Source organism: Elephas maximus, chromosome 7 (assembly GCF_024166365.1).
Source record: "Elephas maximus indicus isolate mEleMax1 chromosome 7, mEleMax1 primary haplotype, whole genome shotgun sequence".
Lineage (NCBI taxonomy): Eukaryota > Metazoa > Chordata > Mammalia > Proboscidea > Elephantidae > Elephas > Elephas maximus.
The window spans coordinates 95704046-95720448 of record NC_064825.1 but is presented as its reverse complement, the minus strand read 5'-3'; the positions used below and the strand labels follow the sequence as shown (position 1 = coordinate 95720448).

Here is a 16403-nt window from a genome sequence, read left to right as displayed (position 1 = left end):
TGCTAATGTGTCTTCAATGTGAAGAAAATGGAATTTTTAAATCTCTGCACTTCCTTTCCCAAAAACACAACAGTGGTGTGGTGAGGAAAACAAGGCTATCATTTCTAGAATCTGCATGGCATGGCTAATGTTGAAATAAAGTGACATTCTTTAGGAATTGTTTAGTGTCAAGTGCTGATTTAGCTAGATAAAATGCAGCTGTATTCCATATCATCTACTAATTCCTGGTGGAGTTTTAAAGCTACCTTTACCAGCAATTTTCTTCCCAGTGCAAAGAATACTAATTTAGACTACACAGAAATACCACCATGTAGTTGCTAAGGAGCCATGGTGGCACAATGGTTAAGCATTTGTCTGCTAACCCAAAGTTCTACAGGAGCTTCAAACCCATCCAGTGGGTCTGAGGGAGAAAGGCCTGGCAATACGCTTCTGTAAAGATTACAGCTAAGAAAACATCACGTGACCACTCTACTCAGTCACATGGAGTCTCTATGAGTTGAAAACTGACTTGACACCACCAGCAACAAAAGTAACAGTTTCTATGAACAAATACCAGCTCCCTTAGAAACCTTTGCTAAAGGACAGTGTTTCCTCTAAGTACTTGCGTGGCCATTTTAAAAAGATTTCTAAAACATAATGGGGTCTACAATTTCTCTGCCAAATTATAATACAGTTGTTTCATTCAGCTTTCTTTATTACTTTAAGCCACTCCTAGATTGTCGTATTGTTTAGCAGGACCTGAAATAGAAGAATTGTCCCTCAACATGTTCCCCTTCACTAGCGCCCTTCCTCCTCAGATCTCCTTTGCAAATGATGCCCCCTGAGAAAGAACAGTTTAAAACTACTTTCAAAACCTGGGCTCTCTTAATCTTTATGTGGCATCTAACAGTTTGATCACCTCTCCCATAGCTATATCCTTTAGCCCTGTTAAGCTTTAGGCCAAAATCTTTAATTTTTCCTAGAATATGCCTTGTTCCATGTCCTCTGGCTCCGAACTGTCAAACCTAAGTCCCAAGATGGCGCCAGTTGGTAAGTGCTAGACTACTAGTGGAAAGGCTGGTGGTTTAAACTCACCCAGAAACACCTGGGGACTCAGGCCTAGTGATCTGCCTCTGCAAGGTCACAGCCTTGAAAATCCTATGGAGTAGTTCTACTCTGTACAGATAAGGCCACCGTGAGTTGGAATCTTCTCGAGGATAACTAACGACAAGCATTCAGCAACAGTGCGTTAACATTCATAAAGGTTTTAACATAGTTCTGTTTTTGAAGTCCTCTGGGACTGTCCCTACTTAAAAACCCCTTGCCCTTGAGTTGATTCTGACTCATAGGACAGAGCAGAACTGCCCCATAGGGTTTCCAAGGAGCAACTGGTGGATTCGAACTGCTGAACTTTTGGTTAGCAGCCATAGCTCTTAACCACTGCACCACCAGGGCTCCTGTCCCTACATAGATGTAACTGTTGTCGCCTCCACTTCCCCCAGTTCTTTACACTTAGTTCTGGTAAAATTCTGACCATATTACCATCACTGCTGGTACTTAGCACATCTATCTATTTTCTTCCCTCAATCAAGTAGACCATTCTTTTATCCATTCAACCAAAATTTTATTAAGAAATTTCAACAGTCCAGGCACTGTGAGAAGCAATGGGTACCCAGAAATCCTAAAATAATCTCTATTATTTTATATACTCTGGAGATATTTGCGATTCTGCAAATCGACTATTCATTTTTTTTTTTCAAACATGTAAGGCTGCTTGTGCTTTTCTCATTTATTTCTAATAATTATTTCTAAGAGTGATGCATGTATTAAAAATATGAATCCTTTTTCCTATACACTGCAAATAGTTTTCCCAGTTTTGTAGCTTCTTGTTATTTTCCATATGGGAGAGATTTTTCCTCTGTCGTTTCATCCTTTAAACTTTTTGGATCAGCTATTCTTTTTAAGATGCTAACTGGGACTAGAGAAGGGATGGATTGGGTAAGAAGAAAGACTAGTGGCAGGATTCACAGAGGGAACTGAGCATGTTCATTGTAAAAGAGATAAGAAGTTAGGCTAATGCAGTAGAGAGAATTGGACAGATATGTGAACCAGCCCTAAATCAGAATCAACAGATGGTACCAGGAAAGGCAGCCTAACAGAGGAGTTAGTGATGACTTCCATAATACCTGGCACACAATGAGAGGTTAATACATACCTGTTGAAATGATAAACAAGCGACTGAAACAACCCCTTATGTGGAGAATTGCAGTAAATATTTAAAGAATGTTTATCTCAAAATCTATTTGTCAGGCACAGAGGCTGTAGTTGATTGTAATGATTGCCCTGATTTTTCACCCTATCCCTGTAGCCTCCATTTTTGTCTTTTAACTTTGTTGGGACATCCCACTGCGGGTGCAGTGCCTTGCCCCATGTCTTGGCAATGGGCTTTACTTAGTGACTTTCTTTTTCCAATAGGATATTAGCCGATTTAATTCACGGAGAAGCTTGAAAAAGTACCCATGCTGTTCTGCTTGGTCTCTTTGACTTATGCCATTGCCATGAAATATGCTTGAGCCATACGAAGGAAGAAAGAGACACAGAGTGGAGCTGAGTTGTTCCAGCGACCCTACCTGAGGCCATGCTAAGTTAACTGACAGTGAAATTAGCCAAGATTAGCAGAACTGCTTAACCAATCCCTGCCTGAACTGCAAACTCATGAAAAGTAATAAATGGTTGCTGTTTTCAGCCACTAAATTTTGGGATGGTTTATTATGTAGCATTAATTAACTGATACAGAGTATACATTTCTGACAAAATCATCTTATTTGGTGGTATCTTCCCTTGGTTTTTCTATTTCAATAATTGTGTTAAGTATATTATCTCTCTAATACGTACCACAGTGAAAAGAATATTGGGTTCAGAGACAAGAAACATAGGTTATGCCTTTTCCTAATATCAAAATCTTAGACATTTATTCACTCAACTTTGTGTTGTTATTGTTGTTAGGTTCTATCAAGTTAATTTTGACTCACAGCAACCCTATGTAACAGAATAGAACTGCCTCATAGGACTTTTTAGATTGAAATCTTTACAAGAACAGAGGGCCAGGTCTTTTCTCCCACATGTAAAGTATTAGAAACACAAACAAATGCCCTTGTGAAATTAAGCATTGTTTATTGGGGGGGGGCGGTGCAATTAATATCCCACTGTATAGGCTAAGAAATCGACTTTGAAGTAAGTAAGATCATAAGTAAGGGCAACCAGGTCTTAGTAACAGACAATACCCTAGTGAAGTTGACTCTCTCCCTAAAAGGAATGTTCTTACTATCTACTGTGAGAACAAGGAGCCCTGGTGGTACAGTGGTTAAACGCTTGGCTGCTAACTGAAAGGTAGGTGGTTAGATCCCACCAGCTGCTCCAAGGGAAAAAGGTATGGCAGTCTGCTTCCGTAAGGATTATGGCGTAGGAACCCTATGGGTTGGCTCTACGGTATCCTATGGTGCGTTATGAGTCTGAATCCATTTGACAGAAATGAGTTTGGTTGGTTTTATAGATGTATAAGCAAATCATTTCTATCCAGTGCAATAAACACCCCTAGGAAGTGTTTGTGAAGACCGTGATCTCTGAAGCCAAATAACTGGAGTTAAAATCTTACCTCTGTCACTTCCTAGCTGGTTGCCCTTACGTAACTTCACCTCCAATGTCTTAGCCTAGACAATGGGATAATAATTGCACCCACATCATAAGATTGTTGGGAGGATTGCATGAGTTGTCATTGGTAACATACTTGAAACCATTCTTTGCAATAGTAAGCTCAGATTACCCAGTGCCGTCTAGTCGATTCCGACTCATAGTGACCCTATAGGACAGAGTAGAACTGCCCCATAGAGTTTCCAAGGAGCGCCTGGCAGATTAAATGCTAGTTATTAGCACAAATTTTAAAAAGTGTGAGGGCACAAAAAGACACTGTGGGGTGGGGGTGGAGCGGCGAGGTAGGCATTACAGAGGGGATACCTTCAAAGCAAAGCAGGAATGTGTGCGTCTACTTGCGCTTCGTAGGGTTGCTGTGAGTTGGAATCTACTCGATGGCAACGGGTTTGGTTTTTTGGTTCTTGGGCTTTAGGATCCTCATCTATATTTCCAGGTGTTAAGATATTATTAGTAAATCTTCTAGTTCTGAGATATAACATTCTTTGAATATTGTCCAGCACAACACACACAGTAAAAAAAGGTTCCTGTTAAATATGGCATTTTATCATCAAAGTAGTTTTTTTTTTTTTTTAAGTTGGTTTAAAACCATTCATTCAGGTGTCCTTTTATGTGACTACAGAGGCAAACTTGATACAATTACCCCACAGGTTATTCTGGTTCTTTTTAATGGCATTGGAAGTGAAAATAGAACATTTTATTCCTAGAATGTGTAATATCATAAAGGTGCAAACCTTAACTGTTCTTTGTGTTTCAGTGGAGGAGCCCTACAACCTATTAAATCAAATTTATTACAGATGCATTACAAATTACAGACACATCTATATTTTTCTTTTTTAAGCAAAGTTACTGAATTCATTCTATTTGCTAGTTTGTATTTCTGATTACAAGATGCTGTCCCCTGCTGTCTGCTAAAGATTACACCAGCGAGAGTTTCCAGCACACAGTGAAATAACATGATCGTTTTGTTTTAACAGCCAAATGTCTACAAATCAGAAGAGGAAAACAAAGGTAGAATTCTGTATGTTCACAGAACAAACCCGCCATGGGAGGGCTGTGCCCTCTTCTTTTGGGTCACCCTGCTACAACAGAGTTTTCTACTGTCCTTGTTTTTGGTAAATAGGTGGGCTTATTGGGACCGTGATGATGAAGCCAATCCATTACTCATCAGGCAATTACTTCCTTTAAAAGAGCTTTTCTAAAGAACTTTACTTGAACACTTACCCTGTCATTGTTGACAGTACCTGACAACCTCTACTGTGTAGATATCTATATTTATGGTGTTACTAACAGCAATTTAGTTTGCACATGTATCTGCATGCTTGTTCGAGCTTGTTTACTACCTATTTCAATTCTCTTTGAGCAAAGTCATTTCAGTGACAGATGTGGCAATTCCATTCCCCCACAGGGTTACAAATCCATCTCTGGGATTCAGTGCTAATAATGACAGCTTGCAGGTTCATGGGAAACCCTGGCAGCATAGTGGTTAAGTGCTATGGCTGCTAAACAAAGGGTCGGCAGTTCAAATCCGCCAGGTGCTCCTTGGAAACTCTATGGGGTAGCTCTACTCTGTCCTACCGGGTCACTATGAGTCAGAATCGACTCGACAGTTCTGGGTTTTGGTTTTTTGGTTTGCTTGTTCATGATTGTCTTAGTGGTGTCTCCTACATTACCAAAATTTAGCAGTTATAGCAAAACTGGAGGTGCAGGACTTGAGTAAATCTGGGTTCAAAACTTGGCTGTGCCATTTACCAGACATGTGACTTTAAACTTCACTTTTTCCGTCTTTAAGTCAAAGGAATCATATGCCTCTCGAGAGAATGGAGTATTGAATTAGGTGATGTATAGGGTGGCTATGAGTCGGAATCGACTTGAGGGCTCTGGGTTTAGTTTTTTTATATGAAAAGTCAGCTGGAGGCCCCAGGTGGCACAAACAGTCAAGACTCACCTACTAACTGAATTCAAAAAATCACAGCCATTGAAAGCCCTAGGGAGTATAGCCCTACTCTGAAACACAGAGGGTCTCCATGAGTTGCAACTGACTCTAGGTCAACTGGAAATATGAAAAGATTAACCAAAGACCTTGGAATATGGCTGCTCAATTATCTCTGGTTGAGTCTGGCGCTAAAAATGAAAGTCAAATGACTGATTCAAGGTCATAGATTGAGAATGAGTAGCTGATGTGGTAAAAGAACTATTAGCTGCTGAATGGGAAGGCAAACAGGAATGGGAGTCCTTTCTTTTTCCCTTTGGGCTAAATAGCACCAATCTCTCCCAGCTGCTTTGTTTGATAGATTAATTCATTCTGAAAGGCTTTAAAGATGTCTGGTAGATAGCTAATAATCAGCTTTGAAAAACAAATCATTGGCCTTTCCCTTGCTGTCAAAGTCCCTAAAAGGAAATTTTTCATTTCAAATGGTTTCTAGCTTGCTTCAGAACCAGATGGCAGACTCCTTTGAAGCTATCTAGAGCACCTACTGAATGTACTTTTTAATGGTTTATTAGTTGATAAACCATAATTGGCATATCAGGGTAAGAGCTTCAAAAGGCAAATTAAAATTATAGCTAAACATCCAGTCGTGTTAAATAGATCAATACAGTATACATTTAAAAAAGAAAAACAATGTTATCACCCCTCAACAAATTCACGTTTTGATGCAATTCAAAACTACATCAAAGCCATCCAAAATGATGGAGTGATTACAGTCGTGAGCCCCATAACATCTGTTTGGACAATGTCAGACCCCATATACATCTGTGGCCCCCAGGTTACAGCTGTCTGACTTACATACAACCCATAATTATGAACCAATCCCTCTAAAGCCTATGATATTAAAAATTTGAGGTACATATCAAAAATTTGAGGTTGTTCGTAATAAACGGGTGCTAATTTGTGACACACCTCAAAACACTATTATTATTACCGTATTATGTCAAAGATGTTTTAGTGTATCTGGAAGTGTTTCTTTAATGTTTTTTCTGCATAGAAAGGTAAACTATATACTATACACTAAGGCGAACATTTGACTGACGTTAACTACGAACAGTACTTAACTGTTCCGACTTATGTACAAATTCCACTGAAAGACAGATTTAGAAATGGAACTAGTTCGTAATCCAGGAACTGCCTACACAATATGGAATTGTTCCCATAATATCCCAATCACATAATGTCCTATTTCAGAGAACGTGTCATGGACGTCAAGCAACGCATGACTGTACTGTTAATATCATTATTTTGTGAGTCCTTCTATCTTTCTAAAGAGACCCCGTGAAGTTGAAATGTGCCACTCGCTCCCCTAACATAAGTTGATGGAAAAGCCCACATCCAGGAGTGAGGGATGTTGGAATTGAGTTGTCAAGCCGTCCTGGATGTCTCGTACAAACTGAACAGGCCAATTTACTGCAACACTGCATAGGCTGAAGGCTCCTATCTCGCCTTTCCAGTCGCTTCCTCCTGGTGAGATTACTTCTCTCCACCACAGGCTCCCTACCCAGTAGCTTTTCAGCTACTCCTAGATCCTCTCTGATCAGCCTATCCTAGGTAATACCATTGTGTTAATCCTTACCTCGTGACCAGCCTGCTTGACTTGGGAGGGGAGAGCCTCTTACCCAGTAATCTGAAAGCAGTTTTGTGTGTTTGGTGATGTTTTTGAATCTTACTGGTGGTTTGACTCCAATGTCTTCCCCTTTGTAGCTCAAACTCCTAGCTTTCAGGATGAAAACAGGCAGGCTTTTAGGAAAAATTGATTTTTGACAACTTCTCCCACACAGTCCCTTGAGTTTCTCTTGCCTATTACTAACCTCCTAGCGTGGGAGTTGATGTGAAACTCCGCTATTCGGGATCTCTCCTCCAGGTGGCAGCTGTGCCACACCGAAGAGGCTCCAATCCCCTCTTCCCTGACTTCAAGTGTTAATGCAATTGACCAATCAGTGCTAAGATGATGGGAGGTAATTGGGTAATTGTATTTTACTGATCACAAGCAGAGAAAGGGAAAGGAAAAGGGGAAAGGCAGAGGGCCGACGAGGGAAGGGGACTGCAGTCCGAGAGGAGCTTTTGGGCTCTGGGATCCTGAACGTCGGAACGTGGCATTGGCCGAGAGAAGGGCTAGACTGGCAGTAGCTGGCCGACGGCTCAGGAGCGCGTTTATTTATTTGGGAAAAAGGGAGAGGAGCCAGGAGCGGGAAGGGGAGGACGAGAGTTCAAGCCCAAGTGAATGGAAGGGGACTGGGGTTTCTGCCGCGCTGGGAGCCGCGAGCCGGCGCGATGGCGCTAAAGACGGCGCGGAGCAGCTGCGCTCCTGAGAACGCGTCTCGTCGCCGAGGACCGGTCGCCGGTGCCTGGAAGGGCTGCGCGGAGAGGAACCAACTTGTGGCTCCACTGTGTACCCGACGCAGCTGGAAATGAGATCAGAGCTGCAGTTTCATTCGAGAAGGATGAGTGGAGCCAGCGATTAGGGGAACTCCCCCCCTTTCTGTTTCTTTTCTCTTTCTAATTCCTTTTTTCTTTTATTGTTATTATTATTATTTTAATTTGCCTAACATCCCTTTAGGCCTCTCACTTTCCCCTCCCCATTTTAAATAAAAGCTCAGTCTGAAGTTCTTTCGCCGCATCGCCCCCGGATCCGCTCGCTGCCCGCAGATGGAGGAAAAGGGGACCCGGGGGCTGGCGGGGGCCACCGGCGAGGGACCGCGTCACGCGTCTCCCCTGTGATCCTGGCCCCGATCACGGAGTTCTGCAACACCTGGAAGTCTGGAGCGGGTGCCGGGGGCTGGGGGCGGGGACAGAGGAAGAGAAAGCCACCCCGAGTATTAAAAAAAAAAAAAAGTAGAGGGGGGTGGAATGGGTTCCTTCTTGACAGCTGACAGAGCCTTGAAATTTTCCTCCACTACCTCCGCCCCCGCCCCCCCGCACTCCATTTAACGTGAGATTATGAAATTGCAGAGGCGGTGGAGGGAAGGAGACAGGATATAACCCGGAGTTTGGAAGGGAGAGGGGAAGGTGGCTGGCCGGTGGCTGAAATCAAAAATCCAATTGCGCACTGGGTTGTGATTAGAAATCTAATCAGATCTTTGGAGAAGGGGCCGGCCGGAAGGGTGGCGAGTGGGGGCAGTTGACCCCCAAATTCTTCGAAGCGGGGGGCTGGGGAGCGGAATCGACAATGTAAAAGGAGACTTTTTTGGTGGCAGTGGCGGTTGGGTGCCTTGCAAAAATGAAGGATGCGGGACGCAGCTCTCTCTTGGAACAGAACGCAGTGGATAAACTGATTGTGCAAGAGAGAAGGAAGAACGAAGCCTTTTCTTGCGAGACTTGGATCTTAACACAAATGTGTGTATGTGCACACAGGGAGCATTGAAAATGAAATAAACCAGTGTCGGACCCGCGGGGGTTGGTGTGTTCTACATAAATAAATAATAATAAAACAGCTGCCCCCTCCCCCTAAAAGGATGAGTGGAAATGGAGAACCGAGGATCCAGAAAGAAAAAGTGTGTTCATTTTTCCCCATAAAGGAGAAAGTAAGCCAAGAAGATTTTTTTTTTTTTGAAGTGAAAAGTTTGTGGCTTTTTTAGAGAAGTAAAGACCTGAAATGGTGATGTTTGCTTTTCTTTTTGAATTTCCCACAAGACGCAAGGAAATTAATAATACATCTACAAAGAAATTTCGGAGAAGAAAAGTTGACCGCGGCAGAAAGAGGCATTGATTGGGAGAGAGAACCCAGCAGAGCATGGTTGGATTTGTGCCTATGTTGACTAAAATTGACGGATAATTGCAGTTGGATTTTTCTTCATCAGCCTCCTTTTTCTTTTCTTTCTTTCTTTTTTTTTTTTTCTTTATGGTGTCAAGATCATGCCTTTTCTCTTGTTCTTAACCACCTGGATTTCCATCTGGACGTTGCTGTGCTCAGTCTGAAATACAGTGAGTGATCTTTATTTTCTTACTTATTGGAATTGAAAATGACCATTAATTTGGCGTTCTTGGTCTCTTTATCCCCTCACCCCCTTTCGTGGCTTTTAAAGACCTGGCAGTGGGGGCCAAATAATAAAGGGGAGGGTGGCCCACGCATTTGCTATATCAGGCTGTGCTCACCGATAAGCCGGTTTTGCTATAATGATGCAGGGTGTCTGCATCCTAGGCAAACGCCTTTGCAAATGTTCACGGGGTGGAGGGGGGGATCTCCCCAAGAAAGCCTGCAGTGTGGGGTGCCATGCTGTGTGACTGACACTCTAGAATGCCTTTAAGTTACATGGCACCCCCGGAGTTAGATGCACAAATGTTTAGCCATTGGAAATCGAAGGGACCCAATGTAAATTTCATTATCCAACCTGACATCACAGACCAACAGAATGTATTAACACAAAAATATGGTATCAAACCAAGCGGATGGAGGATGGCTTCTGGCTGGTGGGTGGATTGTGGGAGGGGAAGTGGGGATGAGAGCGGAAGCTGGTAGAGAGAGGTGGCTGCACTTTCCACAGTCTTTCTTATATACACAGACCCAAATGTGGACTTCAGATTTCCTGGGATCTCATCATGGCTAAGAAGGGGAGAAGGAGGTCCCACTTCTCTTCAACCCCACCCCCATCTAACTAACCACTTCTCTGGATAACAGAGAGGTTGTACATAGATGGTAGATGACTTGTGTAGTTGGCTTGGGTTTTGCCAGAAACCTTCCCAGCATCACCAGGACATGGCTGCTGAGGAAAAGGCAGACATCTATAGTGTCCTATGGTAAGTCAGAAAAAGAAGCTAAAGAAAAGGTTTGCAGTGAGAGCACCGACGCTTCTCCTGTGCCAGGTTTCTTGGAAGGAAAGAGGCTCATGAAGAAAAATATAAGAGACCTAAACATGCTTGGAGATCCTGAGGGCCTGTAGGATTACCCCTCCCCCGTCTGCTCTCCCTCCCATAGCAGCCAGGGTCATGGAACTGGGCCTTTTTTTTTTTTTTTTTTTTTACAGAACTCTTCTTCACCCTTCTATATCCCTTTCTGGGGCCTTCTACCTGAATAATAGACTCATATAACTTTAGAGCCAAAACACCCCTCAGAGATCTCATGCCAATAAAAGAAGAAACTGAGGCCTAGAGAAGCCATAACTCTTTGGTTAATGACCAAACAGAATGAGGCAGGTGACTCATACAAGCCTCAGAACAGCAGACAAAAGTCGGTTCTGGATCCAAACTGGACAGGAGTCAGCCACATTTGGCTACTTGTGTCCCCACAGTTGCTTTTGTCTGGAGGGGTCAGAAGAAGGTACATAGGTCCTGAGAGCTCGTATAAACTCTGTGAGTTAGACTTCATGGGTTTCCCAGCTCAAACATTCATTTCCTTTCATTTTTTTTTTTAATTCCTTTGTCGTCATCTTCTTCTTTTTTTTTTTTTTAGTAGCAAAGTTTAGATAACCCTGAATTTAATAGTATAAAAAATAGTAAAGCCTACAACTCTGGCATATATATACACACACACACAGAGACGTATGTATATATGCCATATATGTATGTATGTATACGTATATATGCCACATATACATATAGATATATGTAGAGATATTTGTATGTATAGATATATATGCCATCCCAAAGGAGATGGAAGGCAATAGACTCTTGGATCACTTCCTAGTGTTGAGCACATTTAATCCTGTGAGTGGTGGCCCCTAGAGAGTCATTAAGGAACCTTGGAGTTGGATTTATATTAGAGAGGCGATAATAGAAACCAGAAACACCCAGCTAAAAACATCTGAGTCTGTTCTTTCACTCACATCATCTATTCTTATCCTTTTCATTACTCCTTAACTAAACTAGCCTACAGCTGAGCACTCCTCTAATTTATTTTTCTGGGCACATGTTTCCTGTTGGGACACAGATCAGGCAATAAATTCACCAACTTATGAAAAGAATCGTGCAGAATTTTCTATTTATTCTTTTTCCCCTTGAGCTTGCTGTAGGCTTTTGCATATGTTACCATAATGCTCTGCAGTCTTTGTGTGTTTTCTTTTGTATGACCACAATTAAGTGTGGTAATAGGTTGATACAAGTTACATTAAGCTACTGCTCGACTGCAACTTACCACAACTGGCAAAAAAGGAAAAAAAAGAAAAAGAACTTTGAAGCTTGTTCCTGCACAGTTCAGTTCTGGGCTGCACGTGGGAAGCCCAGACTTGCAATCAGCTTGGCTTTGCCAATCAGAAGAGGTTTCCTTCCTTTTTTTGGCATGGAGATTGCCTCACTGCTATTCTAATCAGACCTCAAAACGCAATCCTCACCTTCTTCACAGTGTCACCTTTCCCTTATGTTCCACACTTAGACAAAAATGCAGATTTAGACAGAGAGAGAGAACCTGTTTAACATGGTGGGCTGGGATGTCTCCTTCCACCCATCTCCACTTCAGTGTGTTCAGATCTGGAGATAATGAGGCATCTAAGGATGTCATCACTTTTTATGCTGGTGAATCACGTCAGCAACCTATAACTAGGGACTGATGGCCCAACTTGGGGTTTAGCTCCTTTGGTTTGACAGTCGCAGTGGGACCTGCATTTTGAGCAAGCTGTCATGGACTGATGAAAGATTTAACCCATTGTAGACCTGGAAACTTACCTCATCAGTTTATTGCAGGGCTGAAGTTGGTGAATATTTTGAAAGCAGTAGTCCAGTGAGTAAGTACGCTGAACCATAGAAAGGCGAGCATTTGTGAGTAGGTACTTACATACTAGGCTTCTGTGAGGAACCACAGGCCCAGAAAACTGCTGGGGTTTACAGGTGTTGAAGTTATCTTTTCAAATGACTTCCTCCTGTGATTTAATAGCCGCGACCTTTGGGCAATGGAAACCCTGGTGGCATAGTGGTTAAGGGCTACAGCTGCTAACCAAAAGATCAGCAGTTTGAATCTACCAGGCAATCCTTGGAAACTCTATGGGACAGTTCTACTCTGTCCCATAGGGTTGCTATGGGTCCAGATTGATTCGATGGCAGTGGGTTTTTTGGGCAATACCTTTCATTTCTCTAGCCTCAGTTTTTTCATCTGTGTGGTGGGAATTGTAATACCTACTTTGTTGGACTATTCTGTGAATTAGAAATAATGTCATGTAAATTCCTTGCCATAATAGGCCCTCTGAGAAAGGCTGTTTGTTATCCTTATTCTCGGATTAATTTGGATTAACTTCCCAAGAATGAATACAGGATGGCCGAGCACTAGAAGGATTCTAGGATTCTAGTCGCTACATTGAGAACTAGAGGTTATGCAAATGACGTTATAGAAGTTGCCAGGCTCTTCTTTTGGGGTCTTGTCAGAACAGATTGGCTGCAATATATTTTTTAGCCGTGAAATGCTGCTTCAAGCCTGAAACTATAAATCAAGACTTTGTTCCTGAAAGTACAGAAAAGTAAACCCCAGCAAAGATAATACTTCAGTAAGATTTTAGTGGGTGGACATAGTGCTATTGTTGGGTTTTGTGTCTACTTTTGGTCTAAAAGTACATAGAACAGCTCTTGAATTTTACATGCATAATTCTAGCTACAAGTGAAATAGTCTGGGCCCAGAACTTCCAAAATAAAGACAAATGTCCAGACAATGACATAATTTAAATTATTATTTTTTTTTAGATGGAGTAAAATTCCAGTGCTAATATTAAGGCTCCCGAGTTTACAATTTAGATTCACAGGCCTCCAAGTGGGAATGAATTCTATGCTAGTTAAACAACGTCTTCACTCTGTTATAGCCTGGAGTCCCCACTGAATGTATGAGACGAAGGAGAGTTGATGTGAATTTATACCCCTTCTCGTTTATTCTCGTTTACGTGTACAAATCTTTCAACGTCAGCTTGCCAGTGGTTTTCTGAGGAAGACACCATGGTCATTGTTCTTAATTTTAGTCTCTGCAGCAGCCATCCTCTGTTCTGTTCAGTTTTGTCACTATACTTCCGGGGGCCTGTTCTCCCTTTAAGGAAAAAGGAGAACTACTGTTGTAATTATGATTACTCTTGATATCATATCTCTGCATGACAATAGTACAGGGACAGGCCAAGGTGTTGCCCATTGGATTTTTATGCCATTTCTTTTTAGCTAGAAAAAGAATTTGAAATCTGCACTAATTTTGGAAAAGCCTCCTCACGTTGACTGTTTCCTCTGATTTCAAGAGAAGGAAATGATTACTAGCAGCTTTCACAATTTCATAACTTTCACTTTTTGTATGCTCCTTAGACGTGACCAAGAAACCGGGTAAAAGTTGGCTTTAAGCATCGTTAAGTGAAGTCATATACTAAGCTTTCCAGTGGGTCATTCGCGTTGCCTGTGTTACTTAACCTTTCTCAGCCGTTTGCTCATCTGTAAAACAGCAGCAGTAACCGCGTGGGACTGGCTGCCATGTAGATGAAATCGTATTGCATAGGCCATGCACAGCAGGCATTTAGCAAATGCACGTTTAAATCGAGTATCTCTGATGCCAGGGTAACTCTCAAATAAAGAGATAACCAAACAGATATGGTACCTGTTTGAGGGAAGCTGCTGGTCAATATTCGTGTTGGTGTAGATAAGAAAACATAGGGTTAAGGCCAGAGTGACGTATAAATAGGTATCACCATTTTTGGTCAAGTTGTACAGTTTCAAACATATTTAGAAGTGAGATAGAAAATGCCATTCTCTCAGTCAAGACTGAAATATATTTTGTGACTGGTGGAAAATATACTTGGTGACCATATAAACTTTCCTTAGATGGTCAAGTATTTTGTCATACAGTTGTGAAAAAATAGTAGACTGGTTTGTAAATGGCGTCTTAGAGGACCCTCTAAGGGGATCGAGAGCCTGCTGCATCTTTCTTTTCTTCGCAACAATTTCTCCGGAGAAATGTGAATTTGGCAGTTGGAGTTTCGTTGGGCAGATCTTTGGCTGAGGCATGTACTTATAACTCTTTATGAGGGCAAGCCTTCATTATGTTCTCTGGCATGTGCTCTGCACCACAGGAGAGTGCCTGACAAAGAGTGTGCACGCAATATACATTCATTGAATAACCAATTGGGCTTGATTTGAGAGACACTCCCTCCAAATACAAGTGAATGCACCTAGCAGTGTGTACACATACATGTGTGTACACATCTGTGGAGGTGCACATATACATGCAAAAGCCTGGCTTTCAGAAATTTCTAGAGGCTAAATGAAAAAAAAAAAATGCATTTCCAAGTACTGTTTGCTTATATATATGTGTTGCTGTTATTGTTGTTGTTAGGTGCCATCCAGTTGGTTCCTACTCATAGCGACCCTTTGTATCACACAATGAAACACTACCCAGTCCTGCACCATCCTCACAATCATTGGTATGCCTGACCCCATTGTTGCAGCCACTGTGTCAATCCATCTTACTGAGCATCTTCCTCTTTTTCACTAACCCTCTCCTTAGTCAAGCATGATGTCCTTCTCCAGGGACTGATCCCTCCTGATAACATGTCCAAAGTATGTGAGACGAAGTCTCATCATCCTCACATATATATATATACACCACCCTGGTGGCATATTGGTTAAATGCTACAGTGGTAAAACAAAAGGTTGGTAGATCGAATCCATCAGGCACTCCTGTCCTGTAGGGTTACTATGAGTCAGAATTGACTTGATGGCAATGGTTATGTGTAACCAAAAAAAACCAAAGGCGTTGCCGTCAAGTCAATTCTGACTCATAACGACCCTATAGTACAGAGTAGAACTGCCCCATAGGGTTTCCAAGGAGCAGCTGGTGGATTCAAACTGCCCACTTTTCGGTTAGCAGGCAAACTCTAACAACTATGCCACCAGGGCTCCATATATATGTATATATACACATACGTATACATAAGCAAACAGTACTTGCGTTTACAAAAATAAAAAATACATTTCCAAGTACTGTTTGCTTGTGTGTATGTGTGTGTATACAAGCAAACAGTGCTTGGAAATGTATTTTTTGTAAATGCATATATATATATATATATATAGGAAGCCCCATTGGGTGACTTCCTTATATTGGAAACAACAACAATCCGAAAGTTAGATGACGCAGTATTTTTTTTCTTATTCTTGGCGTTGTCATTAATGGACTGTAACATTTTGTACAAGTCACCTCAGCTCTCTAGGTCTCATATTTCCTTCTGCTAAATAAAGATAAAAACTAAGGTTCCTTCAAGCACTAAGATTTTAGGATTCTAAGTACATAATTGACTACCTAGGAATTCAGGATTCTTAGGAATTAAAGATATATTCCCTCATTTCAGGAAACCTTTAAAATACTGAGGAATAGTATACTATTCCAGGAGAAAGCAAGAGTCAGTGTTAAAATGGCAGATATATGTGGTAAAATGGTGAAAGAAGTTTCTGGCAGGTTTATAGGGGAAATAATATGGGTTTAGAAATAGATAAACATTGGATTCTGAGTTTGTTTCATTACCTTTTGTTATCTGGATGATCCTCTGTAGGCCAATTAACCTTGATAAGCCTCAGTTTCCTGAACTGTAAAAATGGAGTTATTTTTTATTTTTTTTTTTTGAGGCTATTTTGGGACTGTTAAGATATTTGTCTGACGCATGATCAATACTCAATAAATGATAGCTAGTTTTCTTTATTTCACTGAAATTTTGGTTATTTTCTACAGAAATGGAAACATTCGACTGATGGTCCATGAGGTTTTACTTTATATTTACTGAGCAAAGATCCTTTACCAACTTTGCTGTCAAAGTTGGTAATAATATTTTTGTTTATGTTTTCC

At 41.5% G+C, this 16403-nt stretch overlaps 1 protein-coding gene across 2 annotated transcripts in view; it reads left to right on the top strand.

Annotated features, from left to right (window-relative positions):
• Nucleotides 1-7684: 7684 nt before the first annotated feature.
• LRRC4C (leucine rich repeat containing 4C) overlaps nt 7685-16403 on the top strand; it is a 208970-nt gene continuing 200251 nt past the window's right edge. For both annotated transcript variants that reach the window (XM_049890901.1, XM_049890900.1), the window contains exon 1: nt 7685-9604. The gene's annotated coding sequence lies outside the window, so the exon portion shown is untranslated. The remainder of the gene's footprint in view (nt 9605-16403) is intronic.